Source organism: Hyperolius riggenbachi, chromosome 10 (genome assembly GCF_040937935.1).
Source record: "Hyperolius riggenbachi isolate aHypRig1 chromosome 10, aHypRig1.pri, whole genome shotgun sequence".
Lineage (NCBI taxonomy): Eukaryota > Metazoa > Chordata > Amphibia > Anura > Hyperoliidae > Hyperolius > Hyperolius riggenbachi.
This window is the reverse complement of record NC_090655.1, coordinates 244411599-244436934: the sequence shown is the minus strand read 5'-3', so window position 1 is coordinate 244436934 and position 25336 is coordinate 244411599. Positions and strand designations below refer to the sequence as shown.

Here is a 25336-nt window from a genome sequence, read left to right as displayed (position 1 = left end):
CCCAATTACACACAGCCCTCCAGCTATCACACACAGGATCACAGAGAGTCTCACCTACACACAGCCCTACAGCCCCCTCACACAGGATCACAGGGGGTCCCCCCATCACACAGCTCTCCAGTCCCCACACACAGGATCACAGGGGGTCTCACCCACACACAGCTCTCCTGCACCCATACATCTAGGCTCACAGAGGGGCCCAATTACACACAGCCCTCCAGATATCGCACACAGGATCACAGGGGGTCCCACCGATACACAGCCCTCCAGCCCTCACACACAGGATCACAGGGGGTCCCACCGATACACAGCCCTCCAGCCCCCACACACAGGATCACAGGGTCCCACCCACACACAGCCCTCCAGCCCTCACACACAGGATCACAGGGGATCCCACCTACACACAGCCCTCACACACAGGATCACAGGGGGTCCCACCGATACACAGCCCTCCAGCCCCCACACACAGGATCACAGGGGGTCCCTCTCACACACAGTCCTCCAGCCCTCACACACAGGATCACAGAGGATCCCACCTACACACAGCCCTCCAGCCCCCACACACAGGATCACAGGGGGTCCCCCTACACACAGCCCTCTGGCTCCCAACACAGGATCACAGGGGGTCCCACTCACACACAGCTTTCCTGCACCCACACACAGGATCACAGGGGTTCCCACCCACACACAGCCCTCCAGCCCCCACACACAGGATAATAATAATTGCAGTATTTGTATAGCGCCTTTCTCTTGTTGGAATCAAAGAGCTTGCAAGGCAGCCACTAGAGCCCACTCAGTAGGCAGTAGCAGTGTTAAGGAGACTTGCCCAAGAAACTTCTTACTGAATAGGTGCTGGCTTACTGAACAGGCAGAGCCGAGATTTGAACGCAGGTCTCCTGTGTCAGAGGCAGGGCTTTTAACCATTACACTATCCAGCCACCTGGATCACAGGGGTTCCAACCCACACACAGCCTTCCAGCCCCAACACACAGGATCACAGGGGTTCCCACCCACACACAGCCCTCCAGCCCCAACACACAGGATCACAGGGGTTCCCACCCACACACAGCCCTCCAGCCCTCATATACAGGATCACAGGGGGTCCCACCTACACACAGCCCTCCAGCCCCAACACACAGGATCACAGGGGTTCCCACCCACACACAGGATCACAGGGGGTCCCACCTACACACAGCCCTCCAGCACCCACACACAGGATCACACGGGTTCCCACCTACACACAGCCCTCCAGCCCCCATACACAGGATCACAGGGGGTCCCACCTACAGACAGCCCTCCAGCCCCAACACACAGGATCACAGGGGTTCCCACCCACACACAGCCCTACAGCTCCCATACACAGGATCACAGGGCGTCCCACCTACACACAGCCCTCCAGCCCCCTCACACAGGATCACAGGGGGTTCCCACCTACACACAGCCCTCCAACCCCCACACACAGGATCACAGGGGGTTCCCACCTACACACAGCCCTCCAACCCACACACACAGGATCACAAGGGGTCCCACTCACACACAATGCCCCAGCACCCACACATAGGATCACAGGTGTTCCCACCTACACACAGTCCTCCAGCCCCCACACACAGGATCACAGGGGTTCCCACCCACACACAGCCCTCCAGCCCTCATATACAGGATCACAGGGGGTCCCACCTACACACAGCCCTCCAGCCCCAACACACAGGATCACAGGGGTTCCCACCCACACACAGGATCACAGGGGGTCCCACCTACACACAGCCCTCCAGCACCCACACACAGGATCACAGGGGTTCCCACCTACACACAGCCCTCCAGCCCCCATACACAGGATCACAGGGGGTCCCACCTGCAGACAGCCCTCCAGCCCCAACACACAGGATCACAGGGGTTCCCACCCACACACAGCCCTACAGCTCCCATACACAGGATCACAGGGCGTCCCACCTACACACAGCCCTCCAGCCCCCTCACACAGGATCACAGGGGGTTCCCACCTACACACAGCCCTCCAACCCCCACACACAGGATCACAGGGGGTTCCCACCTACACACAGCCCTCCAACCCACACACACAGGATCACAAGGGGTCCCACTCACACACAATGCCCCAGCACCCACACATAGGATCACAGGTGTTCCCACCTACACACAGTCCTCCAGCCCCCACACACAGCTCTCCTGCACCCACACACAGGATCACAGGAGGTCTCACATACACGCATCCCTCCAGCCGCAGAAACACAGGATCACAGGGGGCCCCATCTACACACACAGCCCTCCAGCCCCCCCCCCCCACACACACACACACACAGGATCACCCGGGGGTCCCATCTACACCCAGACCTCCAGCCCCCATACACAGGATCACAGGGGGTCCCACTCACACACAGGATCACTGGTGGGCAACCTACACATAGCCCTCCAGCCCCCACATCAACTACATGTTACCTTTACACTTCCAGAGAGTTTGTTAAGATTGCAGATTGTCCATATATTACTTAGTTACAAATTAGGGTAAGGGTCCCAACAAGTAAGCTTGTGGTTCAAGATTGTGTCTAGACTGGTGGGTTACATAATCCATTACAGCCCATCACATTATTACTGTCTGTAGAAGTTTTCTACCTCCCTTATGCTCTCTCTTATTGCTACTGTAAACTGTGTGTTCTTTTCTTCTGTACTATTTTACTTTGCTACTCTATTGTATCAAGAACATGAAATAATAAAGTGAAAGTACTGATCTGTGTTCTTCTTTTGTATGTGAGCTCTGTCACTGCTCTGCTGTCTGGTGAGAATAATCCCACCAGATAAACCACTAAAGCATAGTTGCAGATTTTCTAGACCATTCAAATAAAAGTCTTCTGGTTGGGCCTCAACTCAAACCAGCTCTCAGCATCATGTTTGACATCGGAAATGCCCTCAAAACATTGCTCCTTCAGGGGTTTCCTCAAGATAATAGTCCAACGGGGCCAAGGCAGATAATTTGGGGGGGGGGGGTACCACTGGTGTTCAATTTGGCAGCCACAACATTGGTAGCATGCGCAGGTGCATTGTTTCTGCAAAAAATGATCCCTTTGGTCAACTCTCCATGGCATTTTGTCTTAATTGCCACCTTCAGCTAGTCCAGGAGGTTAGCATAATACCGTGCAGTGTCTGGTGATACTGAAGCCCTGGGGTAGGTAGTCAACCAACAGAATACCGTCTTTGTCCCAGAAAATGGATGCCATGATTTTTTTGACTAATTTCTGGGCGCAGAACTTCTTCAGCCACAGGGACCCACTTTGGCACCATTCCTTTGGCAGTTCTTTGGTTTCATGATCACAGATGTAGAGTCAGGGTTCATCCTCAGTCACTAACCTAGCCAAAAAGTTCAGTGCAGCTTCAAAATGGGCCAAAACTTCACTGATAGCTTGCGCATGTCTAGGATAGTGGTGATAACAAATCCAACACGCTCCCATGAGATGTCCAGTATCTGGGCTATCCTAATTGCAGATATCCGCCAGTCTTCAATAATCCACTCATGGTCAGCATTGCAGGTTGCCGGGTTCAGTTAGGGGGTTCCCTTGGTGAAAGGCCCAGTCTTCAAACAAAATATCCGTGTTTTGACAGTGCTGTAGGAAGGACAATTCTCACTTCCATGTTTGTAACATTTCAATGTGAATGTCGTTTGCTGACTTTCCCTGGAGAAACAAAAACTTCATGATGGCCCATAACTCTGATAATGTGAAGCTTGCTTGTGCCTCACAGCTTTTCACTTAAAGGAATACTGTAGGGGAGGTCGGGGGAAAATGAGTTGAAATTACCCGGGGCTTCTAATGGTCCCCCGCAGACATCCTGTGCCCGTGCAGCCACTCACCGATGCTCCGGCCCCGTCTCCAGTTCACTTCTGCAATTTCAGACTTTAAAGTCTGAAAACCACTGCGCCTGCGATGCCGTGTCCTCGCTCCCGCTGATGTCACCAGGAGCGTACTGCGAAGGCCCAGTATGGTCTGTGCCTGCGCAGTATGCTACTTTATAGTCTGAAATTCCAGAAGTGATCCGGAGGCGGGGCCAGAGCATCGGTGAGTGGCTGCGCGGGTACAGGATGTCTGCGGGCGACCATTAGATGCTCCGGGGAAGTTCAACTCATTTTCCCTCGACCCCCCTACAGTATCCCTTTAAAGAATTGTAATAATTGCAAACACCTGATATTTTCAATTACATTCTAAGATATCAGGACCTTTATTAATCTATGACAACCATTTTTGTATTTAAAATATGCTAAAGGATGCATAAATGAGCCTGAATAAGTATTTCAGTTAATGAAAAGCATAAAAGAATGTACATTTAAACAATCCTAACAAATATATATGTATCAAGGGGTACTTCAGATGTTGTTTACATAATGGGGTATTCAGCAAGTCTCTGTCTCTTGTAAAGAGGTATGTGCTGTTATAATGTTGGGAAACACTGCCCTAAGCTGTTTAGTTATGCACAATTCTCTTTCCAGAGCATTCCGAGAGACCCGTTGTTGTTTCTACTGACTTTGGAACAACTGTAAACACACATTGCCCAGTGATGCACCTCCTACCAGTAAAGATGCTGCCACCTGTGATTAATTTAAGATTGTAAATTAGGGAGAGGAAAAACCTTACAAAGGGGCAAACACTGGCTTAATAATTTCTTACGTAATATTGTAAAAATAAACAATTTTAAGTTCTCTTCAGTAAAGCTCCTCTTTAACAGCCGATATTGTTCTTGGCGCTCTAATCACAGCCAATATTCTTCTTGGCATTGACTGAACAAGATGCTGATACCGTTGCTTAGGAATGTCGGCCCATGCTGACATAATTAGTACAGATAACACCGCGCACTCTGTACACAAAAATTGAGTCCACTTATCAGGCAGTGCACTGAGATTTCAAATATACAACAATTTATCAATGACCCCTAGCGCAACACAGTCCTTATATTTCCAAACTGATTATTCCTTGCTGTACAGTTCTTATTCAGATGTGTCACCACCACCACACCCAACAGGAATGCGACTCACCCTCTGAGGAGACCAACAGTATGGTCTATATGCGCCTTGGGGTTATTCCCTGGTCACCCCCGACCAATCGATCTAAGCTGCCTCTTGTTAATGTTGGAATCACCAGCACATGAGTATTGGAATCACCAGCACTCCCACTCTGCGTTTTCCTCTTCAGATAGACTTAAATACAAACCTCCAAAAAGAGGCACAACATAGCGTAATACTGCTTTAAAAAGTTTAATACTAAAAAAATATTGCACTTACACATTAAAAGTAGTTTTCAGCACATGAGTTTTTTTTGATACTCATGTGCTGGTGATTCCAACATTAACAAGAGGCAGCTTAGATCGATTGGTCGGGGGTGACCAGGGAATAACCCCAAGGCGCATATAGACCATACTGTTGGTCTCCTCAGAGGGTGAGTCGCATTCCTGTTGGGTGTGGTGGTGGTGACACAACCTGAATAAGAACTGTACAGCAAGGAAGAATCAGTTTGGAAATATAGGGACTGTGTCATGCTGACATAATGGCAGCTCTAAGTTGGGTCAGATTGGATGGTGGCGTTTCCAAGCTTTGAAGTGATCTTTCAACTTCGTCCCACAAACACTCAATACAATTGAGGTCAGGGGACTGAGCTGGCCAGGGAAGCAGGTTAAACTGTTATTAATGTTGCTCAAACCAATCTGAGACCGATCAAGCACCTTGGCAAGGGCCCACAACAGGCATCTTTTCCTATTTTTCTGTGATAAATAGCTTTAGCAGCGGGAGACCATTAAGAGTGTCTTAATGGTCTCCCGCTGCTAAAGCTCATCCTTTGCAAAGTCCATCTTGTTGTGCGTTGGGATATGCTTTGTGATGCACCTGCATTGAATTGAGCTGTAATTTGTCGAGTTGTTGCCCTTCTGTTGCTGTGGACTATGGGCCTGACAAAGCTTTTCTGTTAAATTATCTAATCTTATTTACAAACTCACAATTTATCTCTCCTTAAATGACTTAACTTAGGATTTACATCACTTTATCTAACTTAACTCATGGTTTAGCTCTCCTTATCTTACTTAACTCATGGTTTAGCTCTCCTTATCTTACTTAACTCATGGTTTAGCTCTCCTTGTTTGACATAACTCATGGTTTAGCTCTCCTTGTTTGACATAACTCATGGTTTAGCTCTCCTTGTTTGACATAACTCATGGTTTAGCTCTCCTTATTTGACATAACTTATGGTTTATCTCTCCTTATTTGACATAACTTATGGTTTATCTCTCCTTATTTGACATAGCTCATGGTTTATCTCTTCTTATTTGACATAACTCATGGTTTATCTCTCCTTATTTGACATAACTCATGGTTTAGCTCTCCTTATTTGACATAGCTCATGGTTTATCTCTCCTTATTTGACAGAACTCATGGTTTATCTCTCCTTATTTGACATAACTCATGGTTTAGCTCTCCTTATTTGACATAGCTCATGGTTTATCTCTCCTTATTTGACATAACTCATGGTTTATCTCTCCTTATTTGACATAACTCATGGTTTAGCTCTCCTTATTTGACATACTGTAACTCATGGTTTATATCTCTTTATTTGACATAACTCATGGTTTAGCACTCCTTATTTGACATAACTCATGGTTTATATCTCCTTATTTGACATAACTCATGGTTTAGCTCTCCTGATTTGACATAGCTCATGGTTTAGCTCTCCTTATTTGACATAGCTCATGGTTTAGCTCTCCTTATTTGACATAACTCATGGTTTATCTCTCCTTATTTTACAGAACTCATGGTTTAGCTCTCCTTATTTGACATATCTCATGGTTTAGCTCTTCTTATCTATTTATCTCATGAATTATGTTTCCTTATTTGTTTATCTCTTGCATTAGCACTCCTTACAGTTAAGGTGAAAAATAAGTAACCTTTGTGAATCAAACCCATTGCCTGCTACTCACCTTTCTCCTCTCTCGTTCACCAGCCTTTTTCGACCAGAATAGTCCTTATCGCTTGAAGTTTTTTTTCTCTTCTGCCACTCTCTAAACACCTGAAATATTGTTGGACGAAAAAACCCTAAAAGAGTCGTTGTTTCAGAGATGCTTGCACCAGCTCTTCTCGCACCAACGATCATTCCTCATTCAAAGTAACTTAAATCTTTCGTCTTACCCATTTTGATATTACCTTCCCTGATAACTACGTAGTCCGAAGCTGAGTATTCCTTACATAAGTAACTATGTGTTGTTACATCACTCTAATTAGTCACTGTTGGGTTGATTTACTTTTAAATAAGGGGTGTCTCTAATTTTTTGCCCACTCACTGTAGAAGCCTCTGATCACTGATTGACCCTTTGAATATGTTCTTTTCCTTCTGTAAATGCAGCTAGATCTTTTTTATGTACATTTAAAGATTACAGAAATAAGAATAGTAAAAAAAAAAAAAACAGACAAAACAACTTTATGCATTTATAGTTGTACTGCCTACTAGCGTAATATGAGCCAGCAGTCCAGCTGCTCAGTCACAGGAAGAGGCATTGTGAAGACTCAGCGTCCCGCCCCCTTTGTTGCTAAGGATGGTCTCCCTTTCACAGAGGAAGGCCAAGCTGGGGGAAAAGGGGGAAGCTGCTTGAGTGATGTCACTTTATGCAAATATGTCTGCTGCTCCAGTGCACCCTGGGAGAATCCCTGATTGTGCAGATGTAACGTTTGAGGCTAATGTTTAATTAAAAACAGAGAAGCAGAACTTTCAATTGTGCGGGGATGTGAATTGTGTAAATGCACGGCCAAGAAAACATTGATTTGTTTCACGTCATAAAATCACCCGATGCTGTGTAGGGAGTGCCCTAAGCAGCAACTTCATGGTGAATGCTGAGAACTCATACTTACCTGGCAGGGGAGACTCCATGATCATGAAGGTGGATCTCCCAGGGTGAGGCTCATCCATTGCACTTCGGGTGGGTTGACCCCTGCGATTTCCCCAAATGCGGGAAACTCGACTGCATAATTTGTGGTAGTGGGGGACTGCGTTCGCGCTTTCCCCTGATCATTGCTGGTTAAAGTTAGATAATGGATATTGTAATGGATTGAAGCACTGAGTGAAGGGCTGTGTCTGTTTGCTTTATTTCTTTGTTGCTTAGTTGCTATTCAGTGATGTCGGACTCTTAGTGATCCCATGGACCACCAGACCCCTTTATCCTCTGCTGCCTCTCAAAGCTTCTCCAAGCTCATGTTTGTTGTTGCCATGATACAGCAATCTCATTTTTCTGACATTCCCTCCTCCTTTTGCCCTCGATCTTCCCCAGCATCAGGGTTTTCTCCAATGAGTCCTGCCTTCTCAATGTGTGTCCAAAGCATTTCAGCTTCAGCATTTCTCCTCCTAATGAACAGTCAGGGTTAATTTCTTTACAGATGGACTGATTGGATCTTCTTGCAGTCCAAGGGACTCTCAGAAGTCTTCCTCAGCACCACAATTCGACTGCGTTAATTCTTGGTTGCTCTGCCTTCCTTATGGACCAACTCTCACAAGTTGATGGTTTTTCCCATTCTCTGATTGGCCAAATACTTACAAGTTGTTTCGCATTACCTAATTGGTCCATTAATTTTGAGTTCTGTGATTGGGCTAAAATTAATGATAACAACACTAGAGTAGATACACAGAACCGGCACTGCAACTGTTAATCAACATGCATAGAGACTAAGAGTAAGTTGCCTCTTGGAGGATTAGTAACGGGACGTGCTACAAATTGCGTGCTCAGGCTTGAAAACAGCAAGTCATGATAAGCAGAATGCAAGAGGAAAGTCGGCACATGCAAATGAGTAGCAGTAAAAAAAAGCTTTATTCTTGCGGCTTCATGCGGTTAGCATAACAACACAAAATTGGTAAAATTTGTCCTACCCGTTACTCCAAGTGGCTGTGGGGTGAGGTGGGAGCAGTGGGGGCCGCCTTACGACCGTTTCGCTCTCTTGAGCGTCTTCAGAGGCAATGCGCACGCCATGTTGTGGGCTCTCGCCGTATATATTGTGTGGGAAACTTCCCAGGGTGCTGGGCGTGCGGGTCCCCGCCGTACGTCCTCTCTTCCGGGAGGTCGCCGTCATCTGACGGCTTCCGCCCGGAAGCTCGGGCGTTCCACGCTGGCTGCAGCACCTGCGCACATAGCTCTGTGCGTCTATCAGTTTTTCAGCCACTAGATGGCAGCAAAGTGTAGGAAAATGCTAAACTGCGTTTACGTGTACCCTATCAAGCAAACACGGAAAACCACAGCCTTGCAAGCTCTAAAAAGATAAAATGTAATACATGACATATGTTTATAACGCAATAGTGTCCCTCAAAATGGCCAGAATCTTTGATAATACTCTCATTAGTAATGCATAGTTACATAGCACTACCCATCCAATATTGAGTAGATTAAAACTGGACGCCATTAAATTAATGAGTTGTGGTAATGCAGTATTTCCGCAGAAATCCGATTTCCGAGTTCCGTTTTACGACTTCTGAGTTCCGATCGGAAATTTGGAAATTTCAATTCAGCGAAATCCAAATGAGCATCTCTACTCACAACCATATGTTACTACTGGAAAACCAATGGCTTTTTTTGATACTGGTTCCATGTGTTATTATTTAGTATTTATATAGCGCTGACCTCTTCCGCAGCAATATACAGAGTATATTGTCTTGTCACTTAACTGCCCCTCAGAGGGCCTACCACTCTAATCCCGACCATAGCCATAGGTCTATGTATGTATCGTGTAGTGTATGTATTGTAGTCTAGGGCCAATTTTAGGGGAAGCCAATTAACTTATCTGTATGTTTCTTTTCCCTCTAATTGCCTAGCGCATCTCAATAAGTTAGAATATCATTGAAAAGTTGAATTATTTCAGTAATTCAATTCAAAAAGTGAAACTCCTAACAATATAGATTGAATGCACACAGAATTATATCTATAATTTCTTTTCATTTTGCTGATTATCATTAAAACAGGCGCTAATCCGATTTCTTCAGTTGGCGCAGGAAGAATAACCTCTGCTGCGCCTTTTTCTAAATATTGGTGGTGTTCTGCCCCCATTTTAGGTTGCAAAGTATGGTTGTGCCAAGGAACCAAATGCATAAAATTCTGGAGACCCCAGACCCATCAATGAACACTGGGAAGGGGGTGACAGGGAGTATCCTGAAGACCACAATCAGTTCAGCAGGCTTTGCCGCATTAAGGACAAGTTTGCTGTCCTTACACCAATGGCAGATCATCTTGATCTCCCTTTGGTAAGCATCCCCTCCGTTTCTGCCAATGAGGCGGTGTCATCAGCAGATTTAATAACCTTGACGGAGTCTGTGGATGAGGTACAGTTGTTGGTGTACAGAGAGAACAGGAGAGGGGACAGTACACACCCTTGCAGAGCAGGTACGTTGGTAGTTCTCTTTCGGAGACACTGCTGCCAAGCTTAACCCATTGAGTCCTGTTGGAGAGGACGTTTTTTACCTACCTACAAAGAGAAGAGTATACTGTGAGTTGCACCAGATTGGATCTCTGGACAGATGGTGTTAAAGGCAGAGCAGGACCCTGGCATAGGCGTCAGGTCTGTTGAGGTGTTCTGCGATGTACGCCAGGCTGACATTGAGGGCGTCATCTACTGACCGGTTTGTCCTGTAAGTGAATTGATGTGGGTTGAGGAGGACATTGGTGTTGTGCTTCAGGTGGGCCTTACCCTCCTTGTGGAGGTTGTCAATGGCTTAAATTCACTAACCATTACTGCCAGCTTAAAACAACTGATTTCACCAAACATTTTTGTCAATTCACTAAATATGTTACCACATGGAAAGCTAAAATTGCCAACTAGTGAGGTAAATTACTGCTCAAGTCAGTAAGTACCTCACTAGTTGGCAAATCACAAAGATTAGAGCTTTCGGTAAAACAAGTGAGAGGTTCGGTAACTAATCAACAACCATTTGGAAGGTAATAGAAGAGAGAAAACAGCCGAGAAAAGGTGAAAAGGAATAAACTATTCAGGAAAACTCTGTCTGCAGTGAGTGGGTAGCTGTCGCTAGTCCGCATACACACGGCGGACTAGCGACAGTTGCGGGGACAGAAGTTGCCGTGCGATTGAACTTTCCAATCGTACAGCAACTGCTGTCTCCGGTGACAGTTCGGGGTGTGCGCCTCATACACACGGGGCAACTGTCGCCGCAAGGTGCGCATGCCACCTGTTTGCGGCGACAGTTGTAGCCCGTGTGTATGGGCCATTACATAGTAGCACTCGCTGCTATGTAAGGAGCGTGCCTTCCTCAGTGACGTGCGTTGCTTACATAGCAACACGCGTAACTTTAAATGCGGGTGGTCCTGCGAAGTATCACGGTCGCAATACTTCACTAGCGGCCATTGCTATGTTAATCAACATAGTTACTATACATACTTAATAAATCAAGCCCAATGCTATCTGTATCACATCTTTTATCCATTTCCTTGCACTGCAATAATCCATCATATATCAAATGAAGTACGGCATGATTCTTTAAGATACCGAATGAAAAATAATGCATAAGGTAAAAATCTTAGTGAATTGCCACGCAGTTTTTCGGTAAATTACTGAACCGTTACCGCGTGTGTGAAAATCTTGCAAAAAATCTACAACACCAAATGCGGTACTGTATTTTATTATTATGTATTTATATAGCACTTACATCATCTGCAGCGCTAACTGTCCCTCAGAGGAGCTCACAATCTAATTCCTACCATAGTCATATGTCTATGTATGTATCGTAGTCTAGGGCCAATTTAGGGGAAGCCAATTAACTTATCTGTATGTTTTTGTGATGTGGGAAGAAACTGGAGTGCCTGGAAAACAGTACGCAGACATGGGGAGTAAAGATGGCCCGAGTTGTTCGCATGTGGGTTCGCGTTTGCATCAAATCGCGAACTTTATGCGAGTTCGACCTGCCCCCTATACTACTTCATTGGGCTAAACGTTGAACCTCTACATCACAGTCAGCAGACACATGGTAGCCAATCAGGATGCACTCCCTCCTGGAGCCCCCCCGCTTATATAAGGCAGTGGAGGCCATTTTCTCACTCTGTGTGCTGCTGTATTAGTGAGAGAAGGAAGAGACATTGGATAGATAGGGAGAGCGATAGTTAGGTCTGTTAGCTTGCTCCTTGCTGATATTTGTTGATGAAAAGCACCCCAAAACAGCTCTTTTGAGAGATGATGTTCTTGTGATGTTTTTTTTTGTGTGTGTGTGCGGCCCACTGACTGCATATACAGCCCTGTCTGTCGCAGCTGGCCCTTGCTAATTGCTATACTGTGCCAGGCCCAGCACATTCAGTGCCTAGTGTGACTGCTGCACATTGTGTTATAATACCAGTCACTGCACCTGTGTGATCGCACGCTGTTTTATATACCAGTAACTGCACACCTTTCACTGCATCTGTGGGACCACACACTGTTTTATATACTAGCAGTCAGTGCATCCATTTTCACTGCACCTGTCTGACTGCACATTGTTATACCAGCAGTCACTGCAACCTCTTCACTGCACCTGTGTCACTGCACATTGTTATACCACCAGTTACTGCGTACTTTTCACTGCACCTGTGTGACTGCACATTGTTATACCAGCAGTCACTGCATACCTTTCACTGCACCTGTGTGACTGCTTGCTGTTTTATATACCAGAAACTGCATACCTTTCACTGCATCTGTTTGACCGCTCACTGTTTTATATACCAGCAGTCAGTGCATCCATTTTCACTGCACCTGTGTGACTGCACATTGTTATACCAGCAGTCACTGCTACCTTTTCACTGCACCTGTGTGACTTCACATTGTTATAGCAGCAGTTGCTACATACCTTTCACTGCACCTGTGTGACTGCACATTGTTATACCAGCAGTCACTGCATACCTTTCACTGCACCTGTGTGACTTCGCATTGTTATACCAGCAGTCACTGCCTACCTTTCACTGCATCTGTGTGACTGCAAACATGTTTTATATACAAGTCAGTGCATACCTTTCACTGCATCTGTGACTGCACATTGTATTATACCAGCAGTCAGTGCATACCTTTCACTGCACCTGTGTGACTGCACAATGTAATATACCAGCAGTCAGCCAGGTCGCAATTATTTTTCTAAAAAGGCAATACCCAAACTGTACCGTGATGTTGAAAGGCAAGTGGTATCATCTCTGGCACACAGCGTTGGGTCAAGGGTTCATCTGACCACAGATGCCTGGTCTGCCAAGTATGGTCAGGGCAGGTACATTACTTGTACAACACATTGGGTCCTTCCTTGGATGTGTGGTGGCAGCCGTTTCTCAGGCTCCCACTCCAGACCGGAATCGAACCCTGATTCCCTGTCCGTTACCCGTGGTCACCATGGTACTGAGAAAGTAATATAAAAAGTTTATCACACAGTTGAATGAATAGCAGACTTGCCCTCCATAACAGATTCTCGTTATGAATGGACAGCAGAAAAAGTAATTTAAAAAAATAGATGTAAGCTTTAACAATGGTAGAGAAAGAACCATTGAAAGTTGATAAGGCAGTCAGACATTACCTGACATCACTGAGGAAGCCAATCTCGCCATGGTGCTTACCAGTCCAGCATGGCCATCACTATGCAAACAGCTGTTTGTGGTGCGTTATACAGTGAGTTTGGTCTGTCAGTGTGAAGCAGTACACTAATTACACTACCTGATTGATGTATACACATGCAAGATGTTTTAAAGGTATTGGGTGAAAAAACACAAGGGGTCTGGGAGCCCAATCTGGTGTAGTACGTTAGTGGGTATGTGGATATTAGGTAGATACAAATTTTATACTCACAAAGGTAGGTTGCTGAATGAGGCAACCACTCGTTCACGCCTGTGGGGAAGTACCGTCCCCACTCGGTCTTTGTTCTTGGTCGCAGCTCCAAAAAGTTCGATTTATCGGAATACTCCGATAGTGATAGTGATAGTGAGGTAAGGGGTTGGGGTAGAACTAAGGAGGGAGTAGGAGGCGCCCGGTAACAAGGAAGTAATGTATTCAATCTATAGTAGATACAGCATTCAGTATTAAATGGTGTTGTCCTACCTTCTAGGTGTCCCCTTTCGGGAAGATGTTTTAAAGTACTTTATGCCTCCAATTTAGCAATGCAATGTGATTTCTGCCCTTAAAATCCGCTGTGCGTCAAATCCAGAATTTTTACCGAGACTTTTGGCGTGTATCCCACTCTGCCATGCCCCCCTCCAGGTGTTAGACCCCTTGAAACATATTTTCCATCTTGTTTGTGGCCAGAATTAGTGTTTGTAGTTTTGAAAGTTCGCCTGCCCATTGAAGTCTGTTGCAGTTCGCAGGTTCACGAACTTTTGCGGAAGTTCACGTTTGAGGTTCGCGAACCTAAAATCGAGTGGTTCGAGCCATCTCTAAGGGGGAGAAAATACAAGCTTTGTGCAGTTAGTGTCCCATCTGGGAATTGAACCGGGGTCCCAGTGTTGCAGGATGAGAGAGCACTAACCCCTACACCACAATGCTGACAATTTACAAACCATTGTTTTACTGAACGTGTCTTAGTGAATTGAAGCCTTAGTGGAGGATGTCAATGACTGGCTGCTGGACAACCGACAAGTTATCCATCTTCGCCATGACTGTGTGGCCTACTGAACCAGACTGAGAGATAATTTAAAAGCTCAGGACACCTCTGCAGATGTTTAGGGCTAAGCAGCAGCTGAGTGGAATGAGACACCACAAGTCTACTATATTTAACTTTTACACAATATTTTCATTTTCTTAAATACTGAATTCTTGGGGTCTTCATTGCCTAAGGCCCCGTTCACATTGCACGCGTTCCCGTCCGCGTTTCGGGAACGCGTGCGGGAGGCCGACACGCACGACATCAGACAGTGCATAGAGTGCACTGTCTGATGTTCACACTGCATGCGTTCCGGACCCGTGCGGTCCGGGAACGCATGCTGCACGCGTTTTCTAGCAAAACGCGCGGCTGTCCCATTCACTTTCAGTGAATGGGATCAGCCACGCAACGCACAGAGACGCACATGACGTGCGTTCCTGTGCGTTGTGTTCTGAACGGAACGCGCCTGCGTTCTGTGATGTGAACGGGGCCTAAAGGCCATATTCAGCAAAATGAAAAGAAACGCTTGAAATACAGTATATCACTCGTTGTGTAACAAACTTATACAAAAGTCACTTTTTGAATTGAATTACTGAAATCAATTAACTTTTTTGATGACATTCCAATTTATTGGGTGGTACTAGTAGTTTTTAGCTAGTAGGGGTTGATTCACTGAGCTTTTTCAGTGATACTATTCTCTTTTTAGTTGCACATTGCCTTTTCTCTGTAGTGTGAGCCATTGTTAGCAGTCCAGCTGCTTAGTCAGAGGCATTGTGAAGACTCAGAGTCCTGCCCCCTTTGTTGACAAGGATGATCTCCCTTTCACAGAGGGAAACCAAGCTGGTGGGAAGGGGGGGTCTGCTTGAGTGATGTCACTTTATGCAAATATGTCTGCTGCCCCAGTGCATTCTGGGAGAATCCCTGTTCTTGCAGATTTAAAGTTTAAGGCTAATGTTTATTCAGAGACAGAGAAGCAGAACTTTCCATTGTGTTGGGATGTGAATTGTGTGAATGTACGGCCAAGAAAACATTGATTTGTTTCAGGTCATAAAATCACCCGATGCTGCGTAGGGAGAGCCCTAAGCAGCAACTTCATGGTGAATGCTGGGAACTCATACTTACCTGGCAGGGGAGACTCCATGATCATGAAGGTGGATCTCCCAGGGTGAGGCTCATCCATTGCACTCCGGGTGGGTTGACCCCTGCGATTTCCCCAAATGCGGGAAACTCGACTGCATAATTTGTGGTAGTGGGGGACTGCGTTCGCGCTTTCCCCTGATCATTGCTGTTTAAGTTAGATAATGGATATTGTAATATAGTGAAGCACTGAGTGGAGGGCTGTTTCTGTTTGCTTTATTTTTTTGTTCCTTAGGGCCCTTTTCCACCTGCAGTCGTTAGCGTTCACGCTGAACGCTAGCGATTGCTGAATCGCAAAACCGGCGATTCCCCGACGTTTTGCGGCCGCGATTTTGCTATGCTATGCACTGCATAGCAAAATCGCGGCAAATATCGCTCCGCCGCGCGTTCGGGTAAAAAACGAATCGCGGTAGTGGAAATGACCTACCGCGATTCCTATGTTAAAGAGGAGCTGTTAGGTATAAGGTCTCAGAGAAAATAAACACATATATCAGTAGCTAAAGATTGGCTGTACTTACATTACATATGCATTTCACTGTCCACGTTTGTACTTCACAGAATTTGTATATAGTACATGCAGAGATAGATGCTCCTGACAGCTCATGGCAGGCTCCATGTTTTTCTGTCAAATGTGTCGTCATGTCCTGCCTGATTCCTGATCACAGATAAGCTCGTTCTTGAACAACACGGTGTGCAGTGAATATTAATGAGCCATGTGGCTAGGAACAATAGCTGACTCCTGCAGAGTACTCTGCCCGGAGATTTATCAGTGCTACACAGCTAGACGGATTACAAGCTTCTGTAACGTCTCATTAGCAGCCGAGGGGAGGGCCACAGAATGCTTTGCAGTTTAGCTGCGGCTTGCGTCTTTATGGGTCTATAACAGACTTGCTGATAAGCACACATCAAAGGTAACTGAAATGTTTATCTTCACTAATGGCTTTTGAGCTTCCTTCTAAACTGTTTAACACAGGAGAATAGAGGTTTAAATTAGCTTCTGCAGCCTGACAGTTACTCTTTAAAAAGCAAACCGTAGCAATTGTAAAATCGCTAGCGGTTTGCGACTTTGCGATTCAGCCAGCGCAAACGTGCTGGTGGAAAAGGGCCCTTACACTCGGCACCCCTGTTGAGATGCAATGTATATTGCGTGGGCCAACTCCTGCAGGAAGGCAGGTTGATAGTTTAGATCCTGCAAATTCTGGGAGGCGAATGCAATATGCAAACGCCTTGCCATTTTAATTAGTCAGCAGACTTGAGGCAGCCAGTATTTAGCTAGGAGTTGACTGGTCTGAGCACACATCCCTTTTCTCTTGTGCAGCATATATTTTTTTGTTCCTCAGTTGCTATTCAGTGATGTCGGACTCTTAGGCCTCGATTCATAAAAGTGCTGTCGAGCGGGGAAACACCGCTGTCGGTATTTCCGCCTTCAGGGTGGTAATTCATAAAAATGTAGCTAGATGTGACAGGCGTGCGGAGATATCCCGCTGTAGGCTAGCGTTAGGCTGCCGGTAGGCATGCGGAAACAGGTGAAGCAGGCGGAATCCCTCCGTGCGGTGTTCTCTCTGCAGCTGCTTGGGAGGTCTGTCCCATTCACTGCAATGTATTCCGCACGCTTCTCGCCACATCAGAGGTAGCGGTAATACCCGTCCGCATACCGCTACCTCTAATCTGTATGAATTGACTACTTGTTACTTTTGCTATGATAATCACCGCGCAAGGCGGTGATTCATCACTCTGCTCGCGAATGTCGGCTTTTCATGCGGAAAAAGCCTTTATGAATAAAGATTCTGCTGTGTGGTCGGTAAAGTGTGCCGTTTTCAGCATTCCCGCATGCGGGAATGCTTTATGAATCGAGGCCTTAGTGATCCCATGGACCATGGCCCACCAGACCCCTTTATCCTCTGCTGCCTCTCAAAGCATCTCCAAGCTAATGTTTGTTGCTTCCATGATACTATACAGCAATCTCATTTTTCTGCCATTCCCTCCTCCTTTTGCCCTCGATCTTCCCTAGCATCAGGGTTTTTTCCAATGAGTCCTGCCTTCTCAATGTGTGTCCAAAGCATTTCAGCTTCAGCATTTCTCTTCCTAATGAACAGTCAGGGTAATTTCTTTATGGATGGACTGATTGGATCTTCTTGCAGTCCAAGGGACTCTCAGAAGTCTTCCTCAGCACCACAATTCAATTGCGTTGATTTTTCATTGCTCTGCCTTCCTTGTGGTCCAACTCTCACAACCATACGTTACTACTGGAAAAAGCAATGGCTGTGGCCTCAATTCACGGAGCATTATCAAACGTTTATCAAACACTTTATCAAACGTTTGATAATTTACCTCATGGGTAAAATCTCATTTTGAATTCACTAAGGTGTTATATATTTGTTGAATGTTTTATCGGTAAAACATTCGATAAATATATAACACCTTAGTGAATTTAAAATGAGATTTTACCCATGAGGTAAATTATCAAACGTTTGATAAAGTGTTTGATAAACGTTTGATAATGCTCCATGAATTGAGGCCTTAGTCTATACAAAGCTTGGTTGACAAGGTGACATCTCTTCTATTTATTACCTTGTCAAAAGTTGTCATTGCTTTCCTTCCAAGCAGCAAATGTCTTTTAATGTCATGGCTGCACTCTCCATCTGCAGTGACCTTTCAGCCCAAGAACACACATTTTCATACTGCTTCTATTTATTATTTAGTATTTTAATAGCGCTGACATCTTCCCGCAGCGCTGTAGAGAGTACATTGTCTTGTCACTTAACTGTCCTTTAGAGTGGCTAACAAGCTAATACCATAGTCATGTGTCTGTGTGTGTATCGTGTAGTCTGTGTATCGTAGCCTAGGGCCAATTTTAGGTGAAGCCAATTAACTTATCTATACGTTTCTTCTCCCTCTATATGCCTAGTGCATCTCTATAAATTAGAATATCATTGAAAAGTTAAATTATTTCAGTAATTTAATTCAAAAAGTGAAACTCCTATACAATATAGATTGATTACACACAGAATTAAATATTTAGTTTCTTATCATTTTGCTGATTATCAATAAAACAGGCACAAAAATATAAATACAACACAAACAAAATAAAAAAAGGGCAATCAAACCAATCATTCTTAAGTGATCAAAACAGTACTTGTCTTAGTGGTGGAGCGCCATAGTAAGACTGGCTTTAGTCACAAAGTTTGACTTTCAACACACCCCAGCATTTAGGAATAAAAGTAAGTCGGCAGTCCAGCAAGCCATCATTTTACTCTTACAACACTGACACCCTTAAAATCAAACAGATTGCAAACAGCATATCATAGTGCAGATGTATGGAAAACATAAACACCACGTAGATTGGTGCTCAAAACTGCACATAAATCACTGTGAGGAGTGAAATCCATCACCAGGGTAAAGGGGTACACCCCCCCCCCATTTAAATCCCTGCTTACTGGATAGATTCTTAAATTCAAAGCGTTTCCAAAGCTGTTGCTCCCTTTATAATACTCCAGAGATGTTCCACCATTTGTAAAACCAATTTTAATATTCCATAACACTAAAACCAAATACACGTACATAAAAACTTCTTGTAACTCAGCATATTATAATATTATATCACCGCCTCCCTTAGATCGGTCCTGGCTGCAGCTTGTATCTAAAAGCAACTTATTTCCTCATTCACATCCAACGTGTCTCCCCATGCTCCACCCTACCGGTTTCATCAGCAAAACTGACTTATCAGGGGCTAGGGAGCATGTGCCTGGACGTGGTTTATATCTCTGATACAGCCCCTAATTCTCATTACTATATCCTGCCCCCCGACACTTATCATAGAGCAAACCTTCCTCGAGTTCAGCAGGAGGACTGCTTGGGGAAGAAGGTGTTCCTCTGCCTGATGTTTCTGGAAGGGATGGAAGTTGTTCCTTTGGCCCGATAGAAGGGGATTGAAGTAGCGACTGGCTGGGTATGAGGGTTTGTGCAAAATCTTGGTGGCCCTTGTCTTCATTCTCATGGTATGGAAGAGATCAAGCGAAGGTAGAAGTACGCCAATGATCTTTTCCGCTGTGTTGATCACTCTATGGAGTTTGTACTTGTTGCTAACAGTTGCTCCTGCATACCAAATGGTGATAGAGGAACAGAGGTGTAGAAGCTGGTCAACAATTTCCATGGAAATCCGAATTTCTTCAGTTGGCGCAGGAAGAATAACCTCTGCTGCGCCTTTTTCTGAATATTGGTGGTGTTCTGCCCCCATTTTAGGTTGCTAAGTATGGTTGGGCTGAGGATCCAAACGCATAAAATCCTGGAGACCTTAGACCCATCAATGAACACTGGGAAGGGGGTGGCAGGGAGTATCCTGAAGTACACAATCAGTTCAACAGGCATTGCCGCATTAAGGACAAGTTTGTTGTCCTTACACCAATGGCAGATTCTCTTGATCTTACTTTGGTAAGCATCCCCTCCATCTCTGCTGATGAGGCCAATTAGTGCGGTGTCTTCAGCGGATTTAATAACCTAGTTGACAGTGTCTGTGGATGAGATACAGTTGTTGGTGTACAAAGAGAACAGGAGAGGGGACAGTACACACCCTTGCAGAGCACGTACATTGGTGGTTCTCATTCCGGTGACGCAGCTGCCAAGCTTAACCCATTGAGTCCTGTTGGAGAGGAAGTGTTTTACCTACCTACAAAGAGATGAGTCTAATGTGAGTTGAACCAGATTGTCAAGCAGGATGTCTGGATAGATGGTGTTAAAGGCAGAGCTTAAAGAGAGACTCCGACCAAGAATTGAACTTTATACAAATCAGTAGCTGATACCCCCTGTTTAACTCTCTAGTAAGGCCACATCTGGAATATGGAATTCAGTTCTGGGCACCACATTACAGGATAGATATTGCAGTTTTAGAGCAGGTGCAGAGACAAGCAACAAAATTGATACAAGGGATGGAAAGTCTCACTTACCAAGAAAGGTTAGATAAACTGGGTTTATTTAGTCTAGAGAAAATACGCCTTCGAGGGGATCTAATTAACATGTATAAATACATCAGAGGGCAATATAAAAGCTTGGCGGATGAGCTTTTTGTCCCTAGGCCTTCTCAAAGGACTAGAGGACATGATCTGCGCATTAGGGAAAAACGTTTTAGCCATTTTTTTAGGAAAGGGTTCTTTACAGTAAGAGTGATTCAGATGTGGAATGCATTGCCACAGGAAGTCGTTATGGCAAATTCTATACCTGCATTTAAAGGGGGCTTAGATGCTTTCCTTGCGTCGAAAGACATCCATGGCTACAATTACTAGGTAATGCCTAATGATGTTGATCCAGGGATTTTATCTGATTGCCATCTGGAGTCCGGAAGGAATTTTTTTCCCATTTGAAGCTAATTGGACCATGCCTTGTAAAGGTTTTTCTCCTTCCTCTGGATCAACAGGGATATGTGAGGGAGCAGGCTGGTGTTGTACTTTGTTCTCTGGTTGAACTCGATGGACGTACTGTATGTCTTTTTTTCAACCCAAATAATTATGTAACTATGAGAAATCTATTCCTTGTTACAGGGTCTCTTTAAAAGATTTTACAATGGGCAAACACTGACTAAATCATTTATACATTATTATTGTAAAAATGAAGAACTTTTTTTATTACATTATTTTCACTGGAGTTCCTCTTTAAGTCCAAGAGCAGGACCCTGGCATAGGCATCAGGTCTGTTGAGGTGTTCCGCAATGTACATCAGGCTGACATTGATGGCATCATCTACTGACCGGTTTGTCCTGTAAGCGAATGGATGTGGGTTGAGGAGGACATTGGTGTTGTGCTTCAGGTGGGCCTTACCCTCCTTGTGCAGGTTGTCAATGGCATAAATTCACTAACCGTTACCACGTGCGGTAAAGCTGAAAAATGATTTTACCAAACATTTTTGTCAATTCACTAAAGCTGTTGCCACATGGAAAGATAAAATTGCCAACTAGTGAGGTAAATTACTGACTTGTGCAGTAAATACCTCATAAATGTCAATTCACAGAGATTAGAGCTTTCGGCAAAACAAGTGAGAGGTTCTGTAACTAACTAACATCCATTTGGAAGGTTATACTGGTAGTAGAGAGAAAACAGAGCAGAGAAAAGGTGAAAATTAATAAACTATTCAGGAAAATAAGAAAGTTAATAATAAATACATATTTACCTAATTTCACAATATTATTAGGTAGTAATTAAAAATAGTTCATAAGATACTAATATTTTTGAATTTTGTTATGAATTTGATGTTAATTTTATGTAGATTGGACTTGCACTTTACTTGTCAGTATAATAAAAAGCAATGGGCTTAATTCATTAAAGCTGCACTGCTAAAGCAGTACAGCTTAATATGAGGGAACGCTAGTTAAAATGGAGCGGCCGCTATGCACGCACGCCTTACATAGCAGGGCACATTGCAATGTAAGGAGCGCAGCTTCCTTAGTTACACGCGTTGCTTACATTATTATGTATTTATATAGCACTTACATCTTCTGCAGGGCTAACTGTCCCTCAGAGAAGCTAACAATCTAATCCCTGCCATAGTCATATGTCTATGTATGTATCGTGTAGTGTATGTATTGTAGTCTAGGGCCAATTTAAAGAGACTCTGTAACAACATTTTCAGCCTTATTTCTTCTATCCTATAAGTTCCTATACCTGTTCTAATGTGGTCGGTCTTACTGCAGCCTTTCCTAGTTGCACAGTGGCAGTATTCTCTCTGTTATCTAATCTAATCTTCTTTCCTTTGTCGGCTCAGGCAGGAATGTGCTGCTCTGCTGTGATAGGGAGAATTTGTGCACACCCTCTCCACGCCCCCTGCATGCTCTGTATGAGCCACAGACTGAGCTTCTCTGCACCTGTCACATGCTGGTTAGCAGCCATGTTTTTTGTTTGTAAACACTGCCTAAAACTGGTAATTACAAGCCAGGATCTCAGCAGGGAGTGTCAGAAACAGCAAAGAGGGGCCCAGGAGAACATAATGAATAGAATGGTATGCTTTTTATTGTAAGAATTTTTAGAGTACAGATTCTCTTTAAGAGGAAGCCAGTTAACTTATCTGTATGTGTTTGAAATGTGGGAAGAAACCGGAGTGCCCGGAGGAAACCCACGGAGACATGGAGAGAACATACAAGCTCCGTGCAGATAGTACCTCAGCTGGGATTTGAACCGGGGACCCAGCGTTGCAGGGTGAGAGAGCACTAACCACTACACCACTATGCTGCCAATTTTACAGACCCTTTGGGCTTCATTCACTAACATAAATAGCTGGAGTAACCTGCTGTTACTTTTGCTATTTAACACTGCGCACCTTAATGCATGCTGTGCGCACTATTGGCAGCATAGCGTGCAATATTCCCTCCTGTCAGAATAACGATCACTGTACCCAGCATAGCGAGCGCTTGTAGCGAAGGCTGTGTATTACCTGTAACGTGCGCTCTGATCATCCCGCCCGGGACCCCTTCGGGTCCAGTAACTTTAAAGTAAGTGATCCTGGCACTCTGATTGGCCCAATAGACTGCCTGTCACTTGACAGGCAGTCTATTGGGTCAATCAAAGTCTTCGCCATGACTATGTGACCTACTGAACCAGACTTAAAGGGAACTGAGCACATTCTCTTTCAATGGAATCTCTCCTGGCATAGAAGCTGCCATGTTCCCCCCTCCCCTTCTCACATTCCTTATTTACAGAAGTCAGAGATGCTATCTTGACACATTGACACAAACTAGGTCTTTGAAGAAACAGTCCTAATTACTAACCCCCTTTGTTGTCTAATAGCATTGTTTACCTCTTAGTAATTAAATTAGCCCAATAAAACAATTAGGAACCTGAAAGCTCTGCAGCCGGGGACGGCCGGGCAGCCCTGCAGAAACAGGGTAATTAATCTACTTTGAATGTAAAATACAAGGTAAAATGAAAGTTTATTTTAATAATGAAACAGATTGTCGGCATGCATTTTTCATGTGCTATAGAAATGTCCTGAATGATAAAAAAGGTGCTCGGTTCACTTTAAAGGCTCAGGACACCTCTGCAGATGTTTAGGGCTAAGCAGCTGAGTGGAATGAGACACCACAAGTCTACTATATTTAACTTTTTCACATAATTCTTATTTTCTTAAATACTGAATTCTTGGGGTTTTCATTGCATAAAGGCCATAGTCAGCAAAATGAAAAGAAACGCTTGAAATACAGTATATCACTCGTTGTGTAACGAATTTATATGAAATTTACTTTTTGAATTGTATTAATGAAATCAATTAAGTTTTTTGATTATATTCCAATTTATTGGGATGTACTAGTAGTTTTTAGCTATTATGGGTTAATTCACTGAGCTTTTTCAGTGGTACTATTCTCCTTTTATTTGCACATGGCTTTTTCTCTGTAGTGGGAGCCATTGTTAGCAGTCCAGCTGCTCAGACACAAGAAAAGGCATTGTGAAGACTCAGCGTCCCGCCCCCTTTGTTGACAAGGATGATCTCCCTTTCACAGAGGGAAGCCAAGCTGGTGGGAAGGGGGGTCTGCTTGAGTGAAGTCACTTTATGCAAATATGTCTGCTGCCCCAGTGCATTCTGGGAGAATCCCTGTTCGTGCAGATTTAATGTTTAAGGCTAATGTTTATTCAGAGACAGAGAAGCAGAACTTTCCATTGTGTTGGGATGTGACTTGTGTAAATCTACGGCCAAGAAAACATTGATTTGTTTCAGGTCATAAAATCACCCGATGCTGCGTAGAGAGTGCCCTAAGCAGCAACTTCATGGTGAATGCTGGGAAATCATACTTACCTGGCAGGGGAGACTCCATGATCATGAAGGTGGATCTCCCAGGGTGAGGCTCATCCATTGCACTCCGGGTGGGTTGACCCCTGCGATTTCCCCAAATGCGGGAAACTCGACTGCATAATTTGTGGTAGTGGGGGACTGCGTTCGCGCTTTCCCCTGATCATTGCTGGTTAAAGTTAGAAAATGACAACCGAGCATATTGGAACTGTAAACCTAAAAACATCCACAGACTGCTTAGCCATTGTCCCCCTACCCCACCCCCTTCATGTCCCTCTTTTCCCTGTGCTTTGGCAATACCTGTATGAATCTTGGTCATGCCAATAAAGCTATCTTTGATTTGATTTGATTTGATTTCATTGAATGTAATGTATTGAAATACAGTGTGGAGGGATGTTGCTAATATATTCTGTAATAGCTCATCTCAATAAATTAGAATATTATTAAGAAAATGTGTTCTTTATTGATTTATAGACATCACACCAACAAACGTTAATTCCGGTGATCCCTTTAATGACTGTAGATGGGTACTGAGGAAGTCTTTACGTTTAAAACGGGGTACAACTGTGTAACATCATGTCAGATTGAGCCTACAGAATCATATATAAGTCTGTATGTGATTCAAAACTTCTTATTGTACGGTTCTGATCCAGTTCTGTATAATGCCTGAAGAAGAAACTTAACGTTTCAAAAGCTTGCAATAAACCATGTACAGTTAGTCATTAAAGGTATCACCGGAATCAGGGGCGGACATACGGCCGTGCAGGCCGTGCAGAGGCACAAGGGCCCCTCAGGTTCCGTTTCTAGAGGGGCCCATTCAGTACCGC

General features: G+C 44.6%; 3 non-coding genes across 3 annotated transcripts; all 3 read left to right on the top strand.

Annotated features, from left to right (window-relative positions):
- Window positions 1–7880: 7880 nt before the first annotated feature.
- Window positions 7881–8044, top strand: LOC137537345 (U1 spliceosomal RNA). The gene has a single exon (XR_011024601.1). It is a non-coding gene; the product is annotated as a U1 spliceosomal RNA (small nuclear RNA).
- Window positions 8045–15720: 7676 nt separating this feature from the next.
- Window positions 15721–15884, top strand: LOC137537351 (U1 spliceosomal RNA). The gene has a single exon (XR_011024606.1). It is a non-coding gene; the product is annotated as a U1 spliceosomal RNA (small nuclear RNA).
- Window positions 15885–24507: 8623 nt separating this feature from the next.
- Window positions 24508–24671, top strand: LOC137537350 (U1 spliceosomal RNA). The gene has a single exon (XR_011024605.1). It is a non-coding gene; the product is annotated as a U1 spliceosomal RNA (small nuclear RNA).
- The last annotated feature ends 665 nt before the right edge of the window (window positions 24672–25336 follow it).